The sequence below is a fragment of the Bos javanicus genome, chromosome 25, assembly GCF_032452875.1.
Source record: "Bos javanicus breed banteng chromosome 25, ARS-OSU_banteng_1.0, whole genome shotgun sequence".
Taxonomy (NCBI): domain Eukaryota; kingdom Metazoa; phylum Chordata; class Mammalia; order Artiodactyla; family Bovidae; genus Bos; species Bos javanicus.
The window spans coordinates 7,406,710-7,433,121 of NC_083892.1; the positions used below are offsets into that span (position 1 = coordinate 7,406,710).

General features: G+C 46.5%; 1 non-coding gene across 1 annotated transcript; it reads right to left on the minus strand.

The window, feature by feature from the left end:
• Positions 1 to 24,765: 24,765 nt before the first annotated feature.
• TRNAD-GUC (transfer RNA aspartic acid (anticodon GUC)) lies at positions 24,766 to 24,838 on the minus strand. The gene has a single exon. It is a non-coding gene; the product is annotated as a tRNA-Asp (tRNA).
• Positions 24,839 to 26,412: the final 1,574 nt, after the last annotated feature.

The window sequence follows — 26,412 nt, forward strand, 5'->3', positions numbered from 1 at the left end:
GAGTCTAAGGCTCTCAGGCCTCAGTTGGAAGGGTTCAGCTGGGGCCAGGGCAACAGGTCCAGATTCTTGGACTGTGGACAGGATGCCAGTGGGACACCATTGCCCCTTGAAGAGCTTCTTCAGGCCATGGGCAGGCTGTCTGTAAGTGTTCAAACGTTCTCCCACTCAACTGAAGTTCTGGGTGCATAACGAGCTTTAAAAGGCTTTAAACGGGGTGGGCTTGCTTTCTTTTCTTAGGTTGAATGTCACAAAGCCACTAGGAAAGGTTCCTGTTTCTTTCTATTTTGTTTCTCTTTGCATTTTCCCTCTCTCTCCTTTTCTTCTCTCTCTCTCCCACTGAGTGTATGTGTGCATGCATGCACACACGCATCTCTCCCTGTACGTGTGTGTGTGTGTGTGTGTGTGCGTGCGCGCGCGCGCCCCTACGCCTGTGTATCTGAGTATCTGTTTCTCTCTTTGGGCATTTCTGCGCCTCTTTCAATTGTCCTCAGGACTCTGGTCTGAACCCTCTCATCTTTCTCCCTTTTTTGATTCCACCCCTTGATTCTTCTCCCATTTCTGTCACTCCGCATCAGTCTCTCTCCGTCTTGCGTGTGTCTTTGATCTTCCTCTCCTTCTTCCATTGTCTGCCAAAGAAGGAGAGAGAAAAGAGAGCACCCTGACTCTCTCCCACTTCCCTTTCTTCTCTCTCCATCAGTCTCAGAACCTGAGTTCACGTCACAGCCCTGCCACACAACACCCTGCAGCCAGAACTCCAGGGGCCAAGAGGAAGCACAGAGGAAGCACACCCAAGCTGCTGATGGATTTGGTAGGACCGTCACTATTTTTAAGGAAGTTGCAGTGTTCCCAGTGGGGCTTCCCACATGGCTCAATGGTAAAGAACCCACGTGCCAATGCAGGAGACTCAAGTTCGATCCCTGGGTCAAGAAGATCCCTGGAGAAGGACATGGCAACCAACTCCAGTTATTCTTGTCTGGGAAATCCCATAGACAGAGGAGCCTGGCGGGCTACAGTCCATGGGGTCTCAGAGACTGAGCAACTGAGCATCAAAAACTAAGTTCCCAGTTTCTTTGATTCTTCCCCCAGAAGAGCAGAGACCACCAGGCTTCTCCATGTCCCCGTTCAAGTGCCACGAACCAGCTTACAGTCAGCAGTTTTATTGTGAACTTTCTCCATAAAGAAACTCTTCCACTCAAGGACTGTTTGGGAACGAGGCTGGGAGAAAAGAAGAAAAGAATCATTGTGTACCCAGCTCTTGTCAGCTGCAGACTCTTTCCTCCTGCTTTATGTATCTAGTCATAATCTCACACACATAAAATTTAAGCACCACTGCATTGTTAGCATTTTGCAAAGAGAAATTTCCTAATACAACCCCACCAATTTACTTGAAAGAAGAGCCGGGGTGGGTATTTACAGCTAATGGGCCAGGTTTTGCTTATAACGCTGCTGGTGAACCGGATGGCAGGCGCCACTGGTTTGCCTTTATTCCATTCTTCATCCGTGTAACACGCGGGCTTATTATGAACGTGCTGCTTCTGTGACAGGGACAAAGCCCCACTCTCAGTCTCTTGTTAGGGAAGATGGCAAAGATACTGAGGGAAAATATTGACTTTGGAGCCCCCCACCCCCCGCCCCTGAGCTGAGATTACCATCTTACTCCTGCACATACTGTCTTGGTTACTTTCGGCAAATCGCTTAACCCTGATGAGTTATACTGCTGATTCCTTAAGTGCAAAATAAGGATAATGATCCTATTTCTAGGCTGTTGTAAGAATGGCATGAAATGCTCTATCTACATGTCCCCAGCACATATATTGTACACACACTGCACATATAAGTTACAAGACAATCAGTGTCCATTCTCCTGTCCCTTCTAGATCAGGGTACGATTCTAGCAAACTGAGTTCCTCAATCAATCAATGGTTGAAAGAGTGCTTGGGGTCTTGGGTGGGCTGTGGGTGGGTGGGATCAGACTCTCTGCTTCTGGCAGCTGACAGGGCTCCATGGAGGTCTCCAAGTTAAGAGTTTTTAAAGCCCCTTTCCTCCTCCTGCTTCTAAAGTCTTTCCAGCTCAGGCATTTTACAACTGTAGCGCTCCAAGAGCAGACTACTGGAGATAGAATTATAGGACTCACAATTTTCTTTCATGACAAAAGCCCATATCAAATTGCCTTAAGCAGTAAAGGATACTATTGAACTATATAACTGGCTATTCAAAGGATGGCCTCCTTCAGGCATGGCTAGATCTAGGGGTCAGTAATGGCTCTTGGAGTTTGTTCTCTCCAACTTGTAGTTCTGTTTTCCTCTGAGTTGGCTTTCTAAAATATTTATTTGGCTGCATTGGCTCTTAGTTGCGGCACTTGGGATCTTTAGTTGCAACATGTGAACTCTCAGTTGCAGCCTTCGGGATCTAGTTCCCTGAGCAGGGATCGAACCAGGGCCCCCTGCACTGGGAGCACAGTCTTCGCCACTGGTTAGTCAGGGAAGTGCCCTTCTGAGTTGGTTTTAACATGGCTCTTTTCACAAGGTGGGTCTTACATTCCTGCTTTCCAATGGTTTTATTTTAAAACAGAAACTGGCAACAGGCCAAATCCAGTAGCCTGCCCGTTTTTGTAAATAAAGTTTAATGGGAAGACAGCCACGCCCATCCATTTTTGTATTGTCAGTGTATTATATTGTATTGTATTGTATTTTTCACTACAAGAGCAAGCTGAGTAGCTGCAACAGGGATGATATAAGTCTAAACACTTAATGCTTGGATCTTTACAGAAAACACTCATCACCCTCTGATCTGGAAGGAAGAGTCCTACCTTTGTCCTGCTCAGGTATAAACTCCCAAAGGTCACACTTGGTCCTGTTCCTCTTCCTGCTTCACTTGCTGTGGCTGGAGATGGAGAAAGCTCTGGCTGGCCAGCCTTCATCACGGGCCTGCCCCGTGGCTGGGGGTGGAAGGGGCATACTCAACTGAAAGCCCCCTCAGGCCACAGGGAATGGGACACTGGCACTTCTCCTGGGGAAGGGCCATGGACTGTCACCTAAAGAAGAGGGAATTCACTCTGTGCATGAAAAACCAAGGGCTGTTGTTGTTGCTTCTGTTCAGTTGCTAAGTCGTGTCCAACTCCTCGCGACCCCATAGACTGCAGCATGCCAGGCCTCCCTGTCCTCCACTCTCTCCTGGAGTTTGCTCAGACTCATGCCCATTGAGTCGGTGATGCCACCCAGCCATCTCATCCTCTGTCGTCCCCTTCTCCTCTCGCCTTCAATCTTTCCCAGCATCAGGGTCTTTTCCAGTGAGGCAGCTCTTCACATCAGGTGGCCAAAGCATTGGAGCTTCAGCTTCAGCCTCAGTCCTTCCAATGAATATTCAGGGTTGATCTCACCCAAGACAAAGATACGAATGAATCAAAATAGAAATCGAGCCCAAGGTAATGGGCACAGATGGAAGACTTCCTGCCTTTTGAAATAGGTCTCCAACAATTCACTTTGATACAAGTTTGAGTCAATGAGCAGATGCTTCTTTTCTGGAAGAAGGACTATCACAGATTCCTGTGATCAAGAATTCTAGGGCTATCCGGTTCTTACCACTGATGATGAGTCAGCGGAGGAAAGAGAAAACAAAATAAAATACTATTGATCCTAGAGTTCAAGATATTGCCAAGGGCAGAGGCTGAATTGCTCAAGCCTCTTAAACCAGAGCTATCATCTGAAGCTGGAAATGACCCTTCAGACACTGCCCAGCAGCCCCTCAGCGCTGGTTAAAAGAGCTGGAGGAGCTAGCGCCTTACCCAGAGGGACTATGAAACTAGCCAAACAATTTAGATGGGAATGTAAATACATGGCCACCATCTCCCCCTCCTGCCATGAACATGAAAAACATAGCCAATCTATCACAGAGTTCTTCACCCCCTGAGCAACAGAGCAGGCATGCACTCAGCACCAGTTAATAGTAGCATTAAATTTATTTATCTTTCCTGGTTAGCCAGATCCCAGATTCCTTGCCTGGCCACAAAGTGCCTCTCCCTTCTAAATTCCTGCCCATCCCCTCAACCCCCCAAACATTTTTCTCCATGAATGTCCAGACACAACCGTCTTTTGCTCAGAAGCGCTAAATAACAAACCAAATGTCCAACAAGAGACAAATGGAGGGACTTGCATGGTGGTCCAGTGGTTGAAAACCTACCTTGCAATTGAGGGAATGCAGGTTGGATCCCTGGTCAGAGAACTAAGATCCCACATGCCACGGAGAAACTCAGCAAACGCGCCACAACTAAAGAGTCAGTGCTCCACAACGAGGATCCTACGTACGGCAACTAAGACCCAACGCAGCCAAGTAAATAAATAATTTTTTAAAGAGACAAATCAATAAACCCAATGTAGTATATACATATAATGGAACATTATTTAGCCTTAAAAAGGAAGGAAATTCCGACACACACTACAACATGGATGAACATTAAAAATTTTATGCTGAGGGCTTCCCTGGTGGCTCAGTGGATAGGAATCCATCTGCCAGTGCAGGAGACATGGGTTCAGTCCTTGATCTGAGAAGATCCCACATGCTGCGGAGCAACTCAGGGCGTGTGTCATAACTATGGAGGCTGTCTGTGCTCTAGAGCCTGGGAGCCAAAACTACTGAAGCCCATGTGTCCTAGAGCCTGTGCTCTGCAACAAGAGAAGCCACCGCAGTGAGAAGCCCACACGCAACAACTGGACAGTTAGCCCCACTTGCCGTAACTAGAGAAAAGCCCAAATAGTAACAAAGACCCAGAGCAGCCAAAAAATAAATAAATACATTTTTTTTAATTTATGCTGAACAAAATAAGCCAGATACAAAAAGCCAGATATTATATGATATTACTTATATGGATTTCATAGAAGAGTCAAATTCAATGAGACAGAAAGTAGAATGGTCGTTAGCAGGGCCTAGAGGAGAGGGAACGGGGAGGGAACATTTAAGGGGTGCAGAGTTTCAGTTTGGGAACACGGAAAGATCTGGAGATGGATGTTGGAAATGGTTGTGCAGTAAAATGAATGTACTTAAATGCCACCGAACTGTATGCTTTAAATGACTTAAAAAGTAAATTTTATGTTTCGTATTTAAAAAAGCAAATGGCTTTGCATTACCAGAGTGATATTTAGCTTCTTCACCGTCTACACCCATGATTCCAGCTTTATTTCCCCTATTTTTCATATTTTTAATGCTCCGACCACAGGTTGCTTTCCCAAGATGTCCTGCGTCTTTGCTTTTATCACCATCCCTAAGTCAAGCAATTTCCCTGGGCTATGGGGTGGACTGTGATAGCAGTATTTCTTTTTCTCCTGGAACATTCATCCATTCCCCCACTTTTTTTACTTCCTTTTAGGGCCCCTCTTTCACTTCCTGTGACTTTAATATCCTGCAAATCTTACTCTAAACCCACCTTTCTTTCTTGTGTGTGTGTGCGCTAAGTCGTTTCAGTCGTGTCCCACTCTTTGTGACCCTATGGACTGTAGCCCTCCAGGCTCCTCTGTCCATGGGATTCTTCAGGCAAGAATACTGGAGTGGGTTGCCATTTCCTCCTCCAGGGGAGCTTCCTGACTCAGGGATTGACTCTCATCTCTTATGTCTCCTGTATTGACAGCTGGGCTCTTCACCACTAGCACCACCTGGGAAGCCCTTCTTCTTTCATACTCTCTTGATTTCTTCAAGGCAAGTTTCGTACCCTGCCACCATCTGCTGCCCTAGACCTCAGGCTTACTGTGCCCCTGCCTTAATCATGCAGAGTCACATGGAGTTTGGGGGTGCATGACCCTTGAGAAACATGTCCCTGTCATGCCTGTAAAGCCAGGACATCTATTCCCCAACATTCTTGTGCACCAGCTCACCTGAGAGTTTGTATTAAAGGCAGACTCTGGACCCCTTCCCCATCACCCTCAGAAATTCTGGTTCAGTTTCTCTAACACAGATGGGCCATGGGTCACACTTTGAAAAACACAGGAGAAAGCTGTGATATGTACCTAGGTGTGAGATTTCTCTACATTTCCCTCCATCTTTCTTTCCCCTTCAATCGATTCCTTACTTAGTTTTTGTGCAATCAGTCTTAGACACCACTAGGTACTATCATCCCTTCAGTCATTGAAAAGACCTTGGTGATGGGAAAGGTTAAAGGCAAAAGGAGAAGGAGGCAGCAGAGGATGAGATGGTTAGATTGCATCACCGACTCAATGGACATGAGTTTCAGCAAACTTCGGGAGATAGTGGAGGACACAGGAGACTGGCCTGTTGTAGTCCATGGGGGTTGGACATGACTTAGCAACTGAACAACAATTATCATTTTGTATCAATTTTTGTTTGTGAACTAACAATGGACTTTTTTAATATTTTTTTATTGGCTTGTTTATTTATTTATTTGGCTACTCTGGGTCTTAGTTGTGGCATATGGGATCTAGTATCCTGACCAGGGATTGAACCCAGGCCCCCAGCATTGGGAGAGCAAAGTCTTAGCCACTGGACCTCCAAGGAAGTCCCAGATACTGTCATTCTGGTAACTTATCCTTCTACAAGTAGCATAATTAAGAAACTTCCCCAGATGGTGTCTCTTTCCATTGCATTAGTTACAGTGGGCTGTTTTAGCCACTGAGATGATAAACCATGAAAAGGTACCACCCTCCCAATGATGTGTGTGTGTGTGAGCGCATACTAAGTCGCTCCAGTCCTCTGACTGCACAACACTGTGGACTGCAACCCACCAGGCTCTTCAATCCGTGGGATTCTCCAGGCAAGAATACCGGATTGCGTTGCCGTGCCCTCCTCCAGGGAATCTTCCCAACTCAGGGATCGAACTCAAATCTCTTACGTCTCCTGCATTGGCAGGTGGGTTCTTTACCACTAGTGCCACCTGGGAAGCCCCCTCCAAATGATGAGAAGTACTCAATTTGTAAGCATGGTATATAGGAGGCAACCCCCAGCCTCCCTTCACTCATCCAACCGATATCTACTGAGTTTGAGCCATCCCAGCACTGTGCCATGTAATTGTGTCCTGGGAATCCAGACAAATAGAAGATTGAATAATCTATCAATTAGAAGACCCAAACTGGTCATCTGAGAGGCTTAACTAACAGCGGTTGATAAAGCAGCAGTCCAGAGAGACAGACAAGAGGAAGAATGCCTCTAATCCACTAATTAACCATGGTCTTTCTTATTTCTCATTGCCTGCCTCCCCAAAACCCTTAGTCCAAAAAAATTCAAGCTTTTGTGTTTGAACCAATCGTGGCAACCAAAGGAGTGAAACATGCCAGGTGTAGATCACGTTTGTTTTTCTAAAAATTTCAAGTCTACATCATTATTAATACAGTCACCATGCTGTACACTAGGTTTCCAGTACGTATTCATCTTATAACTGAGAATCTGTGCCCTTTGATTGACATTCCCCTTTTCCTCCCATCCCGCAGCCTCTAGTAACCACTGTTCTACTCTGAGTTCTCTATGAGTTTCTGTTTTTCAGATTCCACATATAAGTGGGATCATGTGGTATTTGTCTTCCCTGTCTGGCTTATTTCACTAATGGCCTTCAGGTTTATCCATGTTGTTGCAAACAGCAGAATTCTTTATTATGACTGAATAATGTTTCATTGTAAATATAATACCACATTTTCTTTATCCATTCATCCATCAACAGAGTTTAGACTGTTTCCCTAGCTTGGCTGTTGTGAATAATGCTACAAAGGACATGTAAATGCTGAATTCATTTCTGTAATTCATTTCCTTTGAGTGTATACCCAGAGTGGGGTTGCTGGATTGTATAGTAGTTCTATATTTAATTTTTTGAGGAGCCTCCATACTGTTCTCTGTAGTGGCTTTCCCAATTTATATTTCCACCAACAGTGCACACGGGTTTCCTTTTCTGCACATCCTAGCAAATCCTTGTCAACCTTTTGACTTGTTACTGATAACCTACCTAAAGGAATGGGAGAAAACAATTGCAGACCATGTATCTGATAAGGGGTTGATATCCAAAAGGTGTAAGGAACCATACAACTTCACAGCGTCCTTGATGGCTCAGACTGCAAAGAATCTACCTGTATGCAGGAGACCCAGGTTCAGTTCCTGGGTTGGGAAGATCCCCTGGAGATTGGAATGGCTATCCACTCCAGTATTCTTACGTGGGAAATCCCATGAACAGAAGAACAGAAGAGCTTGGTGGGCTACCGTGCATGGGGCTGCAAAGAGTCAGACTCAACTGAGCAACAAACACTTCCACTTTTCATATGACTTAATAGCCAAAGAAAAAAGCCACATAACCTGATTATAAAATGAGTAAAGGACGTGAACAGACATTTTTCCAAAGAAGACATACAAATGGCCAATAGGTATATGGAAAGACACCCAACATCACTGATCATCAGGGGGATGTGAATGAAAACCCCAACAAGCTGTAACCTTGTACTTGTCTGTATCACACTTCACTCCTGGGACTTACAGTGGGGTACTGGGTCAGTCCTACCCCAACTACAAAGGCTGGGAGCCAGGCAGGAGGAGTTACCCAAAGGAAAATGCCTTGCTGTCATCAGAAGAAAGTGAGGGTTGTGCTAATCCCACCAGGTGCCCCTTTCAGCACTATCTCCATTCCCAGAGCCAACTGGGTAACTTGCTCCTGGGGATCATGACTCCAACTGGGAACCCCCAACACCACAACTTATCTTTGCCCACCAGCTTTCTGGGGCTCTGTATCCTGTCCCTGAAGTCTGCCCACTTCATCCTGCCATGACAGGATGAAGAACCGGGAACCAGCTACTGGTGGTGGAAGAGACAGGCAGTCTCTGCTTGATCCCATAAAAAACGGGCACCTGTCAGAGAGGAACTTAGACACGGCCCCTGAAGATCTCTTGCTTGTAGACTTTACATTTTTCCACCGCTCCCTGGTTTGGCTATTAATTAACATTATTATTGTCTTTCACTGAGATGGATGGGAATACTAATTGCTCCTTTCCCACCAATCTCTCCACAGTCATACTTGTCTTTAGATAAATAACAATCTAGGGACAAATGATGGACTGTCTACATTTAAGACTCCTTTTATGAAATGAACAAGAAAGAGGACAGTGAGGTTGAACTTCCACACTTGAGCTTCCTGTGCCAACCTGCGTGTCGTCATCCAGGGACCCTCTGCTCTGAACACTCCTCTCCACTGCCCTCAGCATCTCACCCTTCTGCCTGTCCCTCTTTCCGCAGCCTCTTCCTTCAGTGGCCACACTGCTGGTTACTTAGATGGTGGGCAAAGAAAGGGAGAGATCTCCTTGAAATAGAGTATGACCTAGTGGGGGAAAGGGCGCCTGTGGAATCAAACATACAAGACCCAAAACTTTAGCTGGGTGACCATGAGAAGTCACCAGTCCCTCAAAGCTGTCTCAGTTTCATGGAAATAGCAGAGACCACCCACATAAGAACACGTTCTGTTGCCATATGTGGTCTGGTCATTGTCCATTTGTCTACTCAGTCTCCAGTTTCCTTGATCATAAGATGGAGATGAAGATAAACACTAACTCAAAGATGGTAGGGGGCTTCCCTGGTGGCTCAGTGGTAAAGAAACCGCCTGCCAGTGCAGGAGACTCAGGTTCAATCCCTAGGCGGGAAGATTCTTTGGAGAAGCAAATGAAACCCATTCCAGTATTCTTGCCTGGGAAATCCCATGGACAGAAGAGCCTAGAAGCCTACAGTCAATGGGGTCACAAAGAGTCAGACACGACTTAGCAACTAAACAACTAGGAAGATGGTAGGGGAAATAGCAATTAGACATGATCTAAAAATGACTTGAAGGGAATCCCTGTATACTGTTGGTGGGAATGCAAATTGGTGTAGCCATTATGCAGAACAGCAGTTTCCTTAAAAAGCTAAACAGAACTGCCATATGATCCAGCAATCCCACTCCTGGGCATATATATGAAAAAATGAAAATTCTAATTCAAAAAGATACATGCACCCCAATGTTCATAGCAGCATTATTTACAATAACCAAGACACGGAAGGAACATAAATGTCCACTGACAGATGAATGGAGAAAGAAGCTGTGGTCTCTATATATGTAATACAATAGAATATTACTCAGCCATAAAAAAAGAATGAAATAATGCCACTTGAAGCAACCTGGATGGACCTAGAGATGACCAAACTAAGTGAAGTGAGAAAGACAAATATCATATGATATCACTTATATATGGAATCTAAAAAATGATAAAAAATGAGCTTCTTTATAACAGAAATACACTCAGGGACATAGAAAACAAACTTATGACTACACAAGAGGAAAAAGGAGAGGAATGAGTTTGGGATTAACAGATACACATTAATATATATAAAACAGATAAAGACCTGCAGTATGGTGCATGCATGCTAAGTTGCTTCAGTCGTGTCCGACTCTGCAACCCCATGGACTATAGCCTCCCGGGCCTGTCCATGGGATTCTCCATGGAATAATGGAGTACGTTGCCATTTCCTTTTCCAGAAGATCTTCCCGACTCAGGGATCAAACCCGCCTCTCTTGCATTGTCTCCTGCGTTGCAGGCCGATTCTTTACCACTGAGCCACCAAGGAAGCCTCCTGCGGTATAGTACAGGGAACTATATTATCTTCTAATAACCTATAATGGAAAGGAATCTGAAAAAGAATGGATAGATAAATGGATAGATATGTACAACTGAATCACTTTGCTTACACCTGAAACATTGTAAATCAACATTACTTCAATTTAAAAAAAGAAAAGCACTCGACTTCACTCCTGGCATTCATTCATGCATTCCACAAAAGTTTTTCAAGCATCTTTTCTTGGTGACAGAGATACTGCGACGGGCAAACAGGAAAGGTTCCCAGTCCCACAGAACTCACTTTCTAGTGGCAATATGCAGCTTTGTTATTATTGTTGTCCAATCTTTGTGACCCCATGGAGTGTAGCCTGCCAGGCTCCTCTGTCCATGGGTTTCTCCTGGCAAGAATACTGGAGTGGCTTGCCATTTCCTTCCCCAGGAATATGCAGCTCATTGTGCAGCAAACTATAAATAAACAAAATAGTTTCAGATGGTGAAATATGCTATGAAGAAAATCAAAGAGGGCCTGGGAGCAGAGTTCACTGGGAAGTGGGGCCATCTGGTACTTTAAAAGGGTAGGCAGGAAAAGTCTCAGTAAAGATGGGAGACTTCCCTGGTGGTCCAGTGGTTAAGAATTCGCCGTCCAATGCAAAGGATGTGGGTTCGATCCCTGGTCGGGGAACTAAGATCCCACATGCCTTGGGGCAACTAAGCCTGGGTGCTGCAACTTCTGAGCCTCAATTCCACAGCTAGAGAGAAGGCCACTGCAACCAAGAGCCCCCGTGACCCAACTAAGACCCGACGCTGCCAAATAAGTCAATAACTATGTGTTTTTCTTTAATAAAAAATAAAGATGATATTCAGACCTGAAGGAGTCAGCCACGCAATGTCCTGGAGGACAGGATCAGGGGCATTTTTTGAGGAGTGTGATAAAGGCCAGGGTGGGTGGAAGCCCGTCAACCCTGGGGAAAGATGAAGACACAGCCTCACCGAGGCAGACATGGGTCAGCTCGCAGAGAGGACTTCGGCTTTTATTTTAAAAGCAAAGAAGAGTCACCAGTGGGTTGAAACAGGGTAGGGCCACGTAAGGTGACCTGCATTTCTAACGGATCATCCAGAGTTAAGAGACTATCCTGGTGGCTTGAGCCAGAGATGGGTGACTTGGACCAAAACAGCAGCAGAGATGGAGGGAAATTATTTGATCCCATGTGCATAACTAGGAACCCACTGCAGTGTTCTTGCCTGGAGAATCCCAGGGACGGGGGAGCCTGATAGGCTGCCGTCCATGGGGTCACACACAGTTGGACACGACTGAAGTGACTTAGCAACAGCAGCAGCATCACTAGGAGCAGAGCCAACAGACCCTGCTTGGGGAGTTCAAGCTCCCACACCTAACATGACATAAATTAAAAAATAAATAGGGAAAAAAAATAAAAAAAACAGACCCTGCTGATGAGTGGGACTTAGGGAAAGAAAAGGGCAAGACAGGAGGCAGAGTGGTTCCTAGGTGTGGCGAATGGAGAAGGAGCATAATTAGTATCTTAATTGCTATTGATCATCAGCTGCTGGGAAGAGTCAGGAGTGAAGTGTGGCTGGAGGAGTGGCAGGGAAGAGAAAAGCTTCCAGCCAGTTCTGAAAACACATGAAAAGTCCCTCTGTGGTCCAGAGTTCCCCGAACACACAGGCGCCTGCTTTTCTGTCCTCTCCCTTCTCATCTTGATGCAGCCAGCCCCTCCCTTCCCTTCCGAGGGGAGGAGGGGGAGACCAGTTTCCAGTGGCCAAACTTTCCTAATTACCTTCACAGCAGCTCTCGGGTCCCTGGGCGACTCTCCTGAAAAAGAGAAATCGCCTCTGGATGCGGGCCCCAAGCAGGGAGCAGGCCTGCGATTGGCCCAAGATAATTGGGCTGTTGTCTGGGTCTCGGGGAAAGGTCTGTTTGGGAACATTAGCTGAGGCCGCGGGCGTCTTGCTGGGCTGGGGCGTGCAGAGAGGTAGAATGAAGCAAGTGGGGGATATTCTGGTCATCAGAAACGCTGCTGGGGCCCAGGGCCGCCTCGGGTCCCCTGGGGGTGGGGGTGGGGGAGGACTGAGCCACCAGCCCTGCTCAGGGCTACAGCATCCTCTCTGGTCCCTTCTCTGGACAGGCATGTTCCACTTCTCTGTTGGCTCTTCAGGGGTGTAGTGGATAAAGCATTGTTTTCCCAGAAGCGCTAAAAGACCTGGGATTCCCCACCTGCTGCTCAATCCAATTCACCCTCCAGAATCCTCGTTTTCTCACCTGTAAACTGGAGATGCGGATGCTACATTACTGGTTTTGGTCAAGGATTAAAGGAAAATGCTATGGTTTTTCCAGTAGTCATGTACGGATGTGAGAGTTGAACCATAAAGAAGGCTGAGCACTGAAGAACTGATGCTTTCAAATTATGATGCTGGAGAAGACTCTTGAGAGTCCCTTGGACTGCAAGGAGATCCAACCAGTCAATCCTAAAGGAAATCAACCCTGAATATTCATTGGAAGGACTGATGCTGAAGCTGAAGCTCCAATACTTTGGCCACCTGATGCAAAGAACTGTCTCATTGGAAGAGACCCCAATTCTGGGAAAGACTGAAGGCAAAAGGAGAAGGGGATGGCAGAGGATGAGATGGTTGGACGGCATCACCAACTCCATGGACATGAGTTTGAGCAAACTCCGGGAGATGGTGAAGGACAGGGAAGCCTGGCGTGCTGCAGTCTATGGGGTCTAAGAGTCAGGCAGAACTTAGCGACTGAACAACACAAGGGAAATGATGAATGTGAAAGTGTCCAGAAGAGTCTCTGGGATGTCCCATAAATATTACTTCCTCCGCTCTCTACTTTTGATGGAGCCACTCTTTTTTTTTTTAATATTTATACGTGTTTATTTATTTGGCTTTGTCAGGTCTTAGACATAGCACACAGGATCTACAGTTGCCACATCTGGAATCTGGTTCCCTGTACGTGTGCATGGAATCACTCAGTTGTGTCCAACTCTTTGCAACCCAATGGACTGTAGCCCACCAGGCCCCTCTGTCCATGGGATTCCCCACAGAAGAATACTGGAGTCAGTTGCCATTTCCCACTCCAAGGCCCTACTCCAGGGAATCTTCCCGGCCCAGGGGTTGAACCCATATTTCCTGTGTCTCCTGCATTGACGGGCAGATTCTTTACCACTGAGCCTCCTAGTTCCCTGACCAGGGATCGAACCCTGACCCCCTGCACTGGGAACGTAGAATCTTAGCCTCTGGACCACCAGGGAATCCCCTGATGGAGCCACTCTTCAGATGCCTTCTTTGTCCCAGCACCCAGCCCAAACCACAGGAACCCCCAGGCTCTTCCTGGATCCCTCAGTGAGATTTCTCTCCCCTGCCCTGAGCCCTGCCACCTGCCACCAGTTCTTGGCCAAACTTCCGTATTGCCTCCCAGCTCCTACTGAAGCCCCCCGACAGGTGATGCACCAGGGACCCTAACAGGTCCCTGTTAGAACAATACTAACATCACTCTGTGCTTACAAGGCACCAGACACTGTGTTGGGTCTTTCCCAGGTGCTACCGCAGGAGGCAAAAGCTATTGCCACCCCCCGTTTCAGCAGTGGGTACCGGAAACCTTCCATAACCCTCCAGAAAGCCAGAGAGGTTTGTTCCTTGGTGTTCTCTCTCCTCTCAGCGGCCTACACATCCTCCCTGGGTGTCCCAAGGCACCATCCACATCCCAGTCTCAGCCACCATCCATCTCCCACCAAACTCATGGGGCTCTTTGAGATTCAGAGATCCTTCTTTCTCATTGGTTCACTTCTTCCTTATTAAACCCAGCTCTGCCACCCTCTACCGGACAGCATGCCCAGAGGCCCCTCTGGTTTAAAGATGAGAACATCATCAAAATGGCCTAATTGCACCCTGGGGAGCAAGCGTGGAGTCTGATCACTGGCTTGCTCCTTACTGAGGAGTGGTAAGTAACTCGTCATTGGAAAAGACCCTGATGCTGGGAAAGATTGAGGGCAGGAGGAGAAGGGGACGACAGAGGATGAGATGGTTGGATGGCATCACTGACTCAATGGATAGGAGTTTGCGAAAACTCTGGGAGATGGTGATGGACAGGGAGGCCTGGCATGCTGCAGTCCGTGGGGTCACAGAGTCAGACACAACTGAGCGACTGAACATCAACAAGTAACTCATAGATTTCTTCCAGAGTCCCTGCTCCTGTAGAGTCTGGAGAAGGACTCCTTGTCCACTCCAGAAGAGGCAGATCCTCCAAACTCTCTCCCACTTGAAGAGCCTATTGTGCTTTGTCAACCCATTCATGTTGGCTCCAACATGGCATGTTTGAGTGAGTTTGCAGCCCATCTCTCAACCAACCAGAACACCCACGTACTCTCGCGAGAGGACACCTCACCATCCTCACGCACTGCAACTGGCTGAGACATTAACAAATTTCAGAAAAAAATGGGTTCTATGCAGATCCAAGTTTCAATGGGAAGGTCATCTCAGCAGCGGTGTCAAACGAGAGATGAATGAAGTGTTTTCCCTGGAAGTGAGTCTGAATCATAGGGAAAATCAGAAGACAGAACCAAAGTGATGTATCCACCAGTTCATCTGAGATCAAAGTGAGCTCCAAACCAAAGCAGTCTGAGCTGGATTACTGGGGAAACAACAGAAACCAGAGTCCACTGTGGGTCACGTGAACAGCTCTGAGAGATATTTAGGCGGGGAGCAGTACCCATCACTCGCTGTGTTGCTCCGTGTTACTCCACAACCTCACCTTGGCAGCCTGAGATCAGTCATGCTGGGAGTATATACACCACAGTAACTGACAACCTCTACAAATCAGAATTTTGATTAGTTTTGTTTTGGTTTTTGGTTTTGTTTTTTGCAAGAAGCTGGTTGCTAAAGTTTGCCAGCACACCGGTGGTAGCATGGCAGAGTGGTTAAGATCACAGGGGTTGTAACCAGACAGACTGGGAAACCCGAGTATGTTATTTAACCTTACTGAGCCTTGATTTTGTAATCTGTAAAAAGGATTGGGTCACTTTAAAGGAATTCAACAGATTAAATGTTCTCCTTGTACGAGACATGGAAGAACTCTTAATGTCCATCAACAGAGAAGTGGATAAAAAAGATATAAACCATGGAATATTACTCAGCCATTAAAAAGAATGAAATAATGCCATGTGTGGCAACACAGATGGATCTAGAGACTGTCGCAGAGTGAAATAAATCAGACAGAGAAGGAGAAATATCACATGACATCCCTTAAATGTGGAGTCAAAAAAGAAATGATACAAATGAACTTATCTACAAAATAGAAACAGATTCACAGACTCAGAGAATGAACTTACGATTGCTGAGGGGAAGCACGGGGGGATGGGATAGTTGGGGAGTTTGGGATCAGCATGTAGACAGTGCTACATTTAAAATGGACAACCAACAAGTACTCACTGTAGCGCATAGAACTCGACTCAGTGTTATGTGAGCAGAGTTATGTATGTAACTCAGAGTTATGTATCTGGGAGGGGAGCTTAGGAGAGAATGGATGCCTGTATATGTATGGCTGAGTCCCTTCACTGAGTCCACCTGAAACCATCACGACATTGTTAATCGGCTATACCCTAATACAAAATAAAAAGTTTTAAAAAATAAAATAAATGTTCTCCTTATACAAAGCACTCAGTCAATGTCAGGGAGTCAGGAAACCCTCTCTGATCATTGTATCACAAATGCCATGCTCCTGGGGCTACTGCAACAGAGTTAAAGGCTTCTTTCCCCCTGTTGCCTTCCACGGTCATTCCCGACCAGCTTAAAGGAGACAGGCAGCTCAGAAACCAAAGAAAGCTGAATATACAGAGATGGTTTCAGAAGGGCCAGAGTCAAGAGGAAAATGTCTATGTCTCACCTCTGCCAGCTTAACTTTTTGGGTGTTTGTTTCAAAAAAGGATAGAGTTAGGAAAGCCAAATCACTCTAGGAGAATTTTTCAATAATTGCCTTTTTTTCCTTCAGATGTTCAGAGGTGATCTCCGCCACCGTCAAGATCCAGATAAAAAGGAAGTCAAGTGTCTCAGTGCAGAGCCCGGCCTGCCTCGTGAGCAGGGAGGTTATAACGAGAAGACAGCTGTCTCTAAGGAAAGCTAGTCCACCGTTTTCTTGTCCAGTCTTTACGGATCAGGCCCGTGTGGCAGAGGTTGAATCACTCTCTCTGAAAACAAATGCAAAAACCTTTCAAGTTCATTCAAAGTCATTACAGCACTTTCCAGAATTGAATCCATTACCGTAACCTCCGTGGGTGTGTAAAATATGAAATTACCAGCACCCTCACATAGCCAGAGAATGGGCAAGTTAGCAGAAACTGATTATGGAAGCTTTGGGAGCAGCCCCTGGTGTATTAAGTGTCTCGATGACAAACAGCAATATATTATTTGTGAAATTTTGTTTGATGAAATTGTCTTGTCCGCTAATGGGGCTTTGCTTTGCTGATCACAGATTCTGCCGTCTAACACACTGACGTGGGGGCTGAGCTTACCATGTTGTGACTGATGAAAACAAGAGAGCGCCATGGTGGTGATACGCCCGATATCCATTTTGTGTGACAGTCAGGATGGGAACGGAGTCATTCCAAACAAGCTGAGCGTGGTTTCTCCTCCCTCCACCCCGTGGGTCATACTTTCAGAGCAGACTATCATTTAAACTTTTTTGCCCTGCTCCTCACTCCCTTCTCACGCCCTATTCTTTGCTTCTCTTCCCTCTTTTTATCTTATGGATCCACTTCTGAGCCAACTTTGTTAGCAGGCAAGATCAAGGTACCCTAAAAGATAAGCCAGCCCAATGTGGTCCTTTCTCCTAGCTCCTGGTTTCTGGTTTATGTTTTAATTTTAATTAAACATAATTTTAATTGTTTTTAACTAATTTATTTATTTTAGCTGTGTTGGATCTTCTTTGCTGTGCAGGCTTCTCACTGCACTGGCTTCTCTTTTGCAGAGCACAGGCTCTACGGCGTGATGGCTCAGTAGCTACAGCTCATGGGCTCAGTAGTTGTGGTTCCTGGGCTCTAGGGCACAGGCTTGATAGTTGTGGCACACAGGCTTTGTTGATCTGTGATATTTGGGATCTTCCTGGATCAGGGATCGAACCCATGTCCCCTGCAATGGTAGGCAGATTCTTTACCACGGAACCACCAGGAAAACCTCTGGCTTATGTGTTGATTTGAATCAAAGCTAGTTGGTCTTTGCTGGGAACGGAGAAGGAAAAACAGCAGTCAGATGAAGCATTCCAACATTCCAACACTAGCTTGCTGAGACCTCTTGGGATGTCTTCCTGGCTCACAATAATGTACCCTCTGGAAAGAGGTGAGACTCTGTGACCTCCCCTTCTGCCAACTTGCTGTTGCTAAGTCACTTCAGTCGTGTCCGACTCTGTGTGACCCCACAGACGGCAGCCCACCAGGCTCCCCGTCCCTGGGATTCTCCAGGCAAGAACAGTGGAGTGGGTTGCCATTTCCTTCTCCAACTTAGCCATGACTGAAAGACACCAGGCATGAGCACCTGAGCAAAGCTGGGCCCTTTGGTTCCCTTCTAGGACTTTGCTACTTGGAAGGCTTAGTAGGGGCTGTACATCTCTGAAGCTGAGTCATGGCACTCCGGGCTTCCCTGGTAGCTCAGCTGGTAAAGAATCCACCTGCAATGCAGGAGACCCCAGTTCAATTTCTGGGTTGGGAAAATCTGCTGAAGAAGGGATAGGCTACCCACTCCAGTGTTCTTGGGCTTCCCTGGTGGCTCAATTGGTAAAGAATCTGCCTGCAATGTGGAGACCTGGGTTTGATCCCTGGGTTGGGAAGATCTCCTGGAGAAGGGAATGGCTACCCACTCCAGTATTCTGGCCTGGAGAATTCCATGGACTGTATAGTCCATGGCGTCACAAAGACTCGGACACAACCGAGCGACTTTCACTCACTCACTCATGGTACTCTAAGAGAAGCATCATGGAATCTTGAGCTTAGGTCATGTGGCACACCTGGTTGGCTTGTGTGAGCTTAGTTTCTGAATCAGGGATTGAACCTGGGCCCCCAGCAGTGAAAGCACCAAGTCCCAAACTCTGGACCACCAGAGAATTCCCAGTTCTTGCCTTTATTGATTCTTTGTTATCTACTACTTTCTGGGGTTCCTTATGTTATCACCTAGTTCCTCCTCAATAAAACCCCTCTTTTTTAACTGTTTGCTACAGCTCATTTCTGTTGATTATAAACCAAATAGCTTTAATACAGTAAATACAGAGAACGTATAAACAATCAAACTGGACTGAGCAATATGGCCAGTGATTTCCACACTGTTTATATGGTGAGTGCAAAAGAGTCTGGGCTTTCAAATCAGACCCAGGTTTGATTCTAGTTCGACTGCCTGTTGGCTGAATATTAGAGTCGGTTCCCTCATGTCTCTGTGCCTCAATTTCTTCATCTGTAAAATGGGGATAAAACTGCTAAGCTCTTGGGGCTAATGTCTTTTAATTGAAGTATAGTTGATTTACAATGTTTCTGGTGTACAGCAAAGTGATTGCATTTGTTGTTTAAAGGTGCAGGAAAATGGTACCTAACAGACCGCCCCTCTTAGAAAGGTTAGTCCTCCAGAGAATAGCATGATCCATACTGAGGAAGCTGACATGTTCCCCTAACCACTGGCATGTCCCTTTAGAAAGACATCTGGGCACCTTCGAGCAGGAACCAAAAGCAGAAAGAAGAGCTCAGGTAATGAAACTCAAATCACTACACACGTTCAGAGCCATCAATGACCACCTGAAACCTACATGTCTAGCCTCCCCATCTCTCCAACTTCCACCATACCCTGGAATTCAGCCACATGAAAGCAATACTCCCAGTTCCCTGGTATGCAAGGAAAGTTAATGGGTGTGGGTTAAGTTAGAACACATGAACATTCTTCCATCGATATTTTAAACTTGGGACATGAAGACATTATGTGAGAGAAACCAGACACAAAGGAACAAGCATATGATCCTATTTGTATGAAATGTCTGTAGACACAGAAAATAGAATTGAGGTTGCCAGGGCTGGAGGGAGGAGGGAATGGGCTTCTTTCTGGGGTGATAAAAATGTTCTGGAATTAGACAGTGATGATGGTTGGACAACTGTGTGAATGTACTAAAAACCACAGAAGTGCATGCTTTAAAGGAGTGAATTTTTTTTTTTTTTTTTTTTTTTTGGTGGTAACACGCAGCCTGTGGGATCTTAGTTCCCGGACCAGAGATTGAATCCACACTCCCTGCAATAAAAGCTTAACCACCGGACTGTTGGGAAGTCACTTTAACAGGGTGAATTTGATGATATCTGAATTATATCCCAATTTTTAAAATTAGGAAAATAGTGAAAAATGGAAAAGAAGAAGGAAGAAAAAAGTAGAAGAAAGAAAGGGTTGGATTTAGGCTCTTAGGGTGGTGGTAGTCTTGCAACCCCATGTACAGTATATTAGCAGGCTCCTCTGTCCACGGGATTTCCCAGGCAAGAATACTGGAGCGGATTGCCATTTCCTTCTCCAGGGGATATTCCCAACCCAGGGATCGAACCTGCGTCTCCTGCATTGCAAGCGAATTCTTTACCATTGAGCCACCAGGGAAGCTTCTTAGGCTCTTAAGAGTGGGAGATAACTGTTGGAGTTAACTTTTAGGGAAAGTCAGAGTTGATAAGGGTGGTAGTTCAGTTCAGTTCAGTCGTTCAATCATGTCCGACTTTTTGCAACCCCATGGACTGCAGCACGCCAAGCTTCCCTGTCCATCACCAACTCCTGGAGCTTGCTCAAACTCATGTCCATTGAGTAAGTGATGCCATCCAACCATCTTATCTTCTATGGTCCCCTTCTCCTCCTGCCTTCAATCTTTCCCAGCATCAGAGTCTTTTCTAATGAGTCAGCTCTTCGCATCAGGTGGCCACAGTATTGGGTGGTGGTTAAGAGTGTGAATTCTGAAGTCCCACTGCCTGGGTTCAAGTCCCAGCTCCTTTGCTTACCAGCCGTGCATTTGGGGCAGGTCACTTTACCTCCTTCAGCCTCACTCCCCTGGAAAGTAAAATAGAAATGATTTGGCAACAATTGGGAGGATGAAACTAGATAATCCATGTAAAGTGCCTAGCGCTGTACTTGGCACATACTCAGGGCTTCAGTAAATATTTGTTCATTTCCTTAAAAAAGGAGGAAATCATTGAGTTGAAGGGAGAAGAGAATTGAGGTAGAGGAAAAGAAGAGGGAAGATGAGTTGGGAAGCAGGAGGGGAGGAGGTTGGGGCTCTCTCTGAGGGATAGAGAAAGTCTGGGGAAGAAGCTTGCTCGGAGAAACAGACTGGTGCCCGCAAGAGAGATCAGGGCAGCCCTAGTCCAGACACGGCAGTCAGAGAGCTCTCACCTTCCTGCTCCTGCTTGAATGAGATGCTCAAAACCCAGCCCTTGAGCAAGGACCCTAGCCCTCCAACGTCAGCTCGTGTTTTCCAGACTGCTTGCAGGGCCCTGGTGAAGCAGGAACACAGAATGTCTGTCCTCTCCCTCTCCTAAGGCAAAGCTGGGTCGGAGGTGGGAACAGGAGAAGATGGCAGGGTTTACTGAGCTCTCACCAGCCGGGGTGCCTTTCCATGCATGACCTTGGGGTGCAGTTTTCCTTTCCTTTCAATATCATGAGAATGCATTACATCTCAGCCTTCCGTGTCCCCAAATCGACCCTGTGATGCAGGTATAGCCACCTCCATTCTATGGAGAAGGAAACCGGGACTCCAGAAGATGAAAGAGCTTTATCGATTCCTTCAATCATCCATTCAATCCATTCAACAATATTTATTGAGCACCTGCCTCATGCCAGACAATGTCTCCAGGGCTGTGGCTGCAGCAGAGAAAAGACAGAGTAGTTTACATTCTCCCAGAGGAAAAGAGACAAGAAGCAGGAGATAAATCACTGAACACAATGATTACAGATTGTGCCAACTTGGGGAAGGAAGGAGAGAGACAGGAGCACCGCTTTTACTAGGGTAGCTTCTCGGAGGAGGTGACATGAAAGGGTGAGATCTGAAGGTGAAACAGAGCTGGGGTGTCCAGATCATGGGGAAGAGCATTCTGGCAAGTGCAAAGGCCCTGAGGCCGAACCAGCTCACCTTGCATGATACAAATGGCACAGTACCAAAGCCAGCACTGTGTTTAACTCTGAAGTGAAGTGAACTGAAGTCGCTCAGTTGTGTCCGACTCTTTGCGACCCCATGGACTGTAGCCCGTCAGGTCCCTCCATCCATGGGATTGTCCAGGCAAGAGTGCTGGAGTGGGGTGCCATTGCCTTCTCCAGGGGATCTTCCCCACCCAGAGATCAAACCTGGGTCTCCAGCACTGCGGGCAGACTCTGTACCATCTGAGCTACCAGGGAATCCCTGTTTAACTCATAGCAGGTACACAAATGCTATTTAATAAATATTCATCACTCACTGTTCATCTCAAAGGTTTTTGCAGCTTTCAAACCCATGAAACCAAAAGCAGCAAAGGTCTTCTTTCCATCTGTATGCTCGGGACCTGGCATAAAGTGGAGACCTCTTACCAAATGGCTTGATAAGGAGTCTGTGTCATTGGCTACTCTGTTCTTGCTAAGTTTAGATGTCAAGGAGACCCAAATTCAAATCCCAACTCTACCTGTCAGTGCCTGTGATTCAGGCCTTATCCAAGCCTCAGTCCCCTCACCTGTGAAATGGGCCTGAAATTGTTGCAGGAAGGGGGAACCCCTTCCAGGGCCCCAGACCTGGCTCTTGTCTAACACTTGGAAATGAACTGTCCAAGGAGACTCTCCTGCTGACAAACGAAGAGACATTATTGGGAAGGGGCACCCAGGTGGAGAGCAGGAGGGTAAAGGAAACCAAGAGAACTTCTCTGCCACGTGGCTCACAGTCTCGGGTTTTATGGTGATGGGATTAGTTTCTGGGTTGTCTTCGGCCAATCATTCTGACTCAGGGTCCCTCCTGGCAATGCATGCATTGCTCAGCCAAGATGGATGCCAGCAAGAAGGATTCTGGAAGGTGGTAGGACATGTGGCATCTTCTTTTGGCCTTTCCTGAACTCTGCTGGTTGGTGGTGGCTTGTTAGTTCCGTGTTCCTTACTGGGATCTCCTGTCATAAAATAACTCACGCAAATGGTTACTACGGTGCCTGGCCAGGGTGGGCGGTTTCAGTCAGGGTGCTTCGCCTAACACAATGGATACTTCCCCATGATTTCGTTGTTAGCACAAAATGAGAAAATGTATGTAAATCCCAAACAAGATACCTGGTCTATGATAAGACTTTTTCGGTCATGAGATTTTTCTGACTTTAGCCAATCCACACTGAGCTCTTTATTCTGAGCCTGCATTAATTCCCTCTCCTGTGTTGTCTTTGAATCCTCACATGAGACCATTAAGGGAGGTACTGTTTTTGCCCCACTTTGCAGGAAAAGGAAGCTATGCCCAGAGAGGTTAAAGAACTTGCCTAAAGTCACACAGCAGTAAACAGCTAATAAGCAGGATCTGACTCCAAATTCACCCCATTACCCTTCCTTTTCCTTATAAAGGGTAGCGGGGGTGCATTCTGTGAGGTATTTATTTTTAGCAAGTTATTATTTTCCCCTCCCCATCACCTCCATGAGATCTGTCAAGCTGCTTGTTTCATGATAGATTCTGGTATGAACTTACTCACCAAAAATGCACGCGCATATACGTACTCTCATTTTCTGTCTTGCTGGCTGCGTGTGTGCTAAGTCTCTTCAGTCATGTCCAACTCTCTGTGACCCTATGGACTGAAACCCGCCAGGCTCCTCTGTCCGTGGGATTCTCTAGGCAAGAATACTGGAGTGGGTTGCCATGCCCTCTTCCAGGGGATCTTCCCGACCCGGGAATCAAACCCAGGTCTCACTACATTTCCCGCATTGGCCAGCAGGTTTTTTGTTTTTTTTTTTTTACCACTAGCGCTACCTGGAAAGACCTCTCTTGAAGGAATCCTTAATTTCTGATAAGGCAGTTGCACCTGGCTTCCACCCACTGTCCCCCGCTTCTCTGCAGACGCCTCCATGCTGATCTAGTTAATAGGCCCTGCTGCCCTTTTCTAACCTGCTCCTCCAAAGCCAACAAGTACTCCCAAAGCATCCAATCATCGCTTCCCCCACCTCTTGCACTGTGGGGAGTGTCTCAGAAGGAAGCCGGAGCAGAAGAATGAGCTTCTAGGGGAGCAGGACAGACTTCCGAGGATCAGAGGGGAGTGACTTGGCTGCTCCTGGCTCTGTTAACATAATGAGGGGATAACCTGGTATTTAAATCGCAGCCCAAGTGGTAAATCTGCACTGTCAGCCTTCAACGTGATTTACAAAATAATTTTAAAATGCATGAACCTTCTTCTTGATAAAGCAGAAGGAGGGGGGGCGGTGCTATGGTAGCTTCTAAATATTTTATCTCCCAAGGTGAGCTGTTTGCCTTGTGGCCATCACTCATGGAGCTAGCAAGGGGGGCTTGAAGTGTGTGAGCTTCTGAAGACCCTCCTTCATCAAGTTCATTGCCATCAGTTGAGTAGGGGGAGGGTGTGGGCAGTTTATGTCGCCTCTGGTCCTTGGAATCATGCTTTGGCTTGCCATCTTTCTGGGAAATGGCTGCTTGCAGGCATCCCCAGCAGACTTAAAGGTGCTTCGCTCATTAGGACCTAGCCAAAGATCGCTGATTTTGAGGGTCTACCCGGGCAAGGATGTCTGGAAGGCTAAGGGGAACCTGCAGGGCAGATGGGAGGCGGGGGTGCCACTTAGACGAGCACTTTGGAGAACAGGTAGGGGAAAAGAGCAGCCTCTTCAGCATCTTTGCTACCTGGAAGATGACCAGGGTGAGAAGCGAGGACAAAGATTCCTGCAAACTGGGGAGAGAAGAAACGCTTCTTGAAATAAGTAGCTGCTGTTTTGTTTTCTTATATCACTAACTTCTTAGTCAAGGCAACGGTCCTGTGCATATCCCTGAAGCTAAATGTTGTCCCACACCGATTCTGAGCAGGGCTCCCAAAGCCATCTTTGTCTGTGGGACTCAAGTGAGAGCTCTTATAGGCCGATGGGATGGGAGAGGTTCAGGAAGAAAGAGAACCGGGTGTGGCTTTCTTGACATAAGAGAACCCTTTCTTTCTCTCTCTTTTTTTTTTTTTTTTTTTTTGCCATGTGGTTTATGAGATCTTAGTTCCCCAACCAGGGATTGAACCTGGGCCCTTAGCACTGACAGTGGGAAGTCCTAACCACTGGACCACCAGGGAAGCCCCAAGACAAGCCAGTTTTGACCTAAACCATTTTGTGATCTAAGCCTGGTCTCAATGCTTGCCCTTGAACAGGTCTCAGTAATTAATGATCTTAAGGGAACAAAAGGATTCAGGAACAAAGAAAAAGCAATTAAGAAACAACAGTTCCCAGATAAAACAGAGTCCTAGTTCCTCCTCAAGGGAAATACATTACAATCCAATACAAATCTTTGGGTTCCATAAGAACTAAGGCCCCTACCCAGGTGGAGGTAACTTCAGGCTGAGACCCCAGGTTGATCAGAACCTCAGTGCTGATGATGTTGACCTTTTCTGATCTTTGTGACTTGAATCAACTAAAGCTTGGATTCTGTCAACCTTTGCCCTAATTCTAGGCTATACTTCCCTCTGCCCAAGCCCCTTCATGAATATGCAGGTACCCTTAGCTTCTGTATGTGTGCTCAGTTGCTTCAGTCATGACCCCATGACCCCACCCCTATTTGTGACCCCATGGACCTGGCAGGCACCTCTGTCCATGGGATTTTTATAGGCAAGAATACTGGAGTGAGTGGCCATTCCCTTATCCAAAGGATCTTCCTGACCCAGGGATCAAACCTGAGTCTCCTGCGTCTCTTGCATTGGCAAGAGATTCTTTACCACGGTGGCACCTTTAGCTTAAAAATTCCCCAATTTTGCCATTCAGGAAGATACTGCTTTGGGAAAGATCCCCAATGTTCTCCTTACTTGCCGCAAATGATCAATCTTTTCCTTTTCCCATCTTTGGCTGACTGTGTCTTTTGACTCGATATCCACAAAGAAGTGAACCCAGTTTTCAGGTAACACCCTGTTATGTGGATGTCAACCCATCACCTTGGATCTGGCTCCTCCCTGTCACTGGAAGAGAAGTGGTGGCTGGACAATGGGCCATGGAGGAAGGGAATCAGAATATCTGGGAAGACAAGCCCAGGAACCAACATTTACAATCAACTCCTGCAGTGGTTCTCATGCACACTAAAATTTTAGAACTTCTGAGCTACAGAGCTTCTGAAGAACACTAGAGCTTCTGAAGAACTGTGTCTGGACATTAGAATTTGTAAAAGGCAAGTTTTAAAAAGTACTGATGCTCCAGATCCCAGCCCTCAGAAATCCTGATTTAATCAGTGCTCCGTGTTGTTTGGATGTGAAGAGCTTTAAAAGCTGCCCCCAGCTGAGGTGCAACCAAGGTTGACCTCTATGGAAGCAGAGGAACTTTAGGCTCTTACATTCCCCTAAATTCATGTCTGCATTCAACTTGAACTTCTCTAAGTAATGGCACGCTCCCCACTTTACCTGGTTGTTCATCCCTTGACTGATCATCTGATTGTGAGACCTTATACCTCCAACTGAGCTGAAACGTCACCTCAATTCCACTTGCTGGTCCTAACCGCCTTGAGATCAGTCATCTCAATGGACAAACTCTAGAGTTGATGAAACTCACATTTGCTGAAATTGATGAGGTTGCACTCACTTTTCCTTGTTACATTTCCTCTCTCAGGGCCCTCACCTCTTTTCCACCCTCTAATCCTACCTGGAAGCCAGGGTCCTAATCTCTCTCC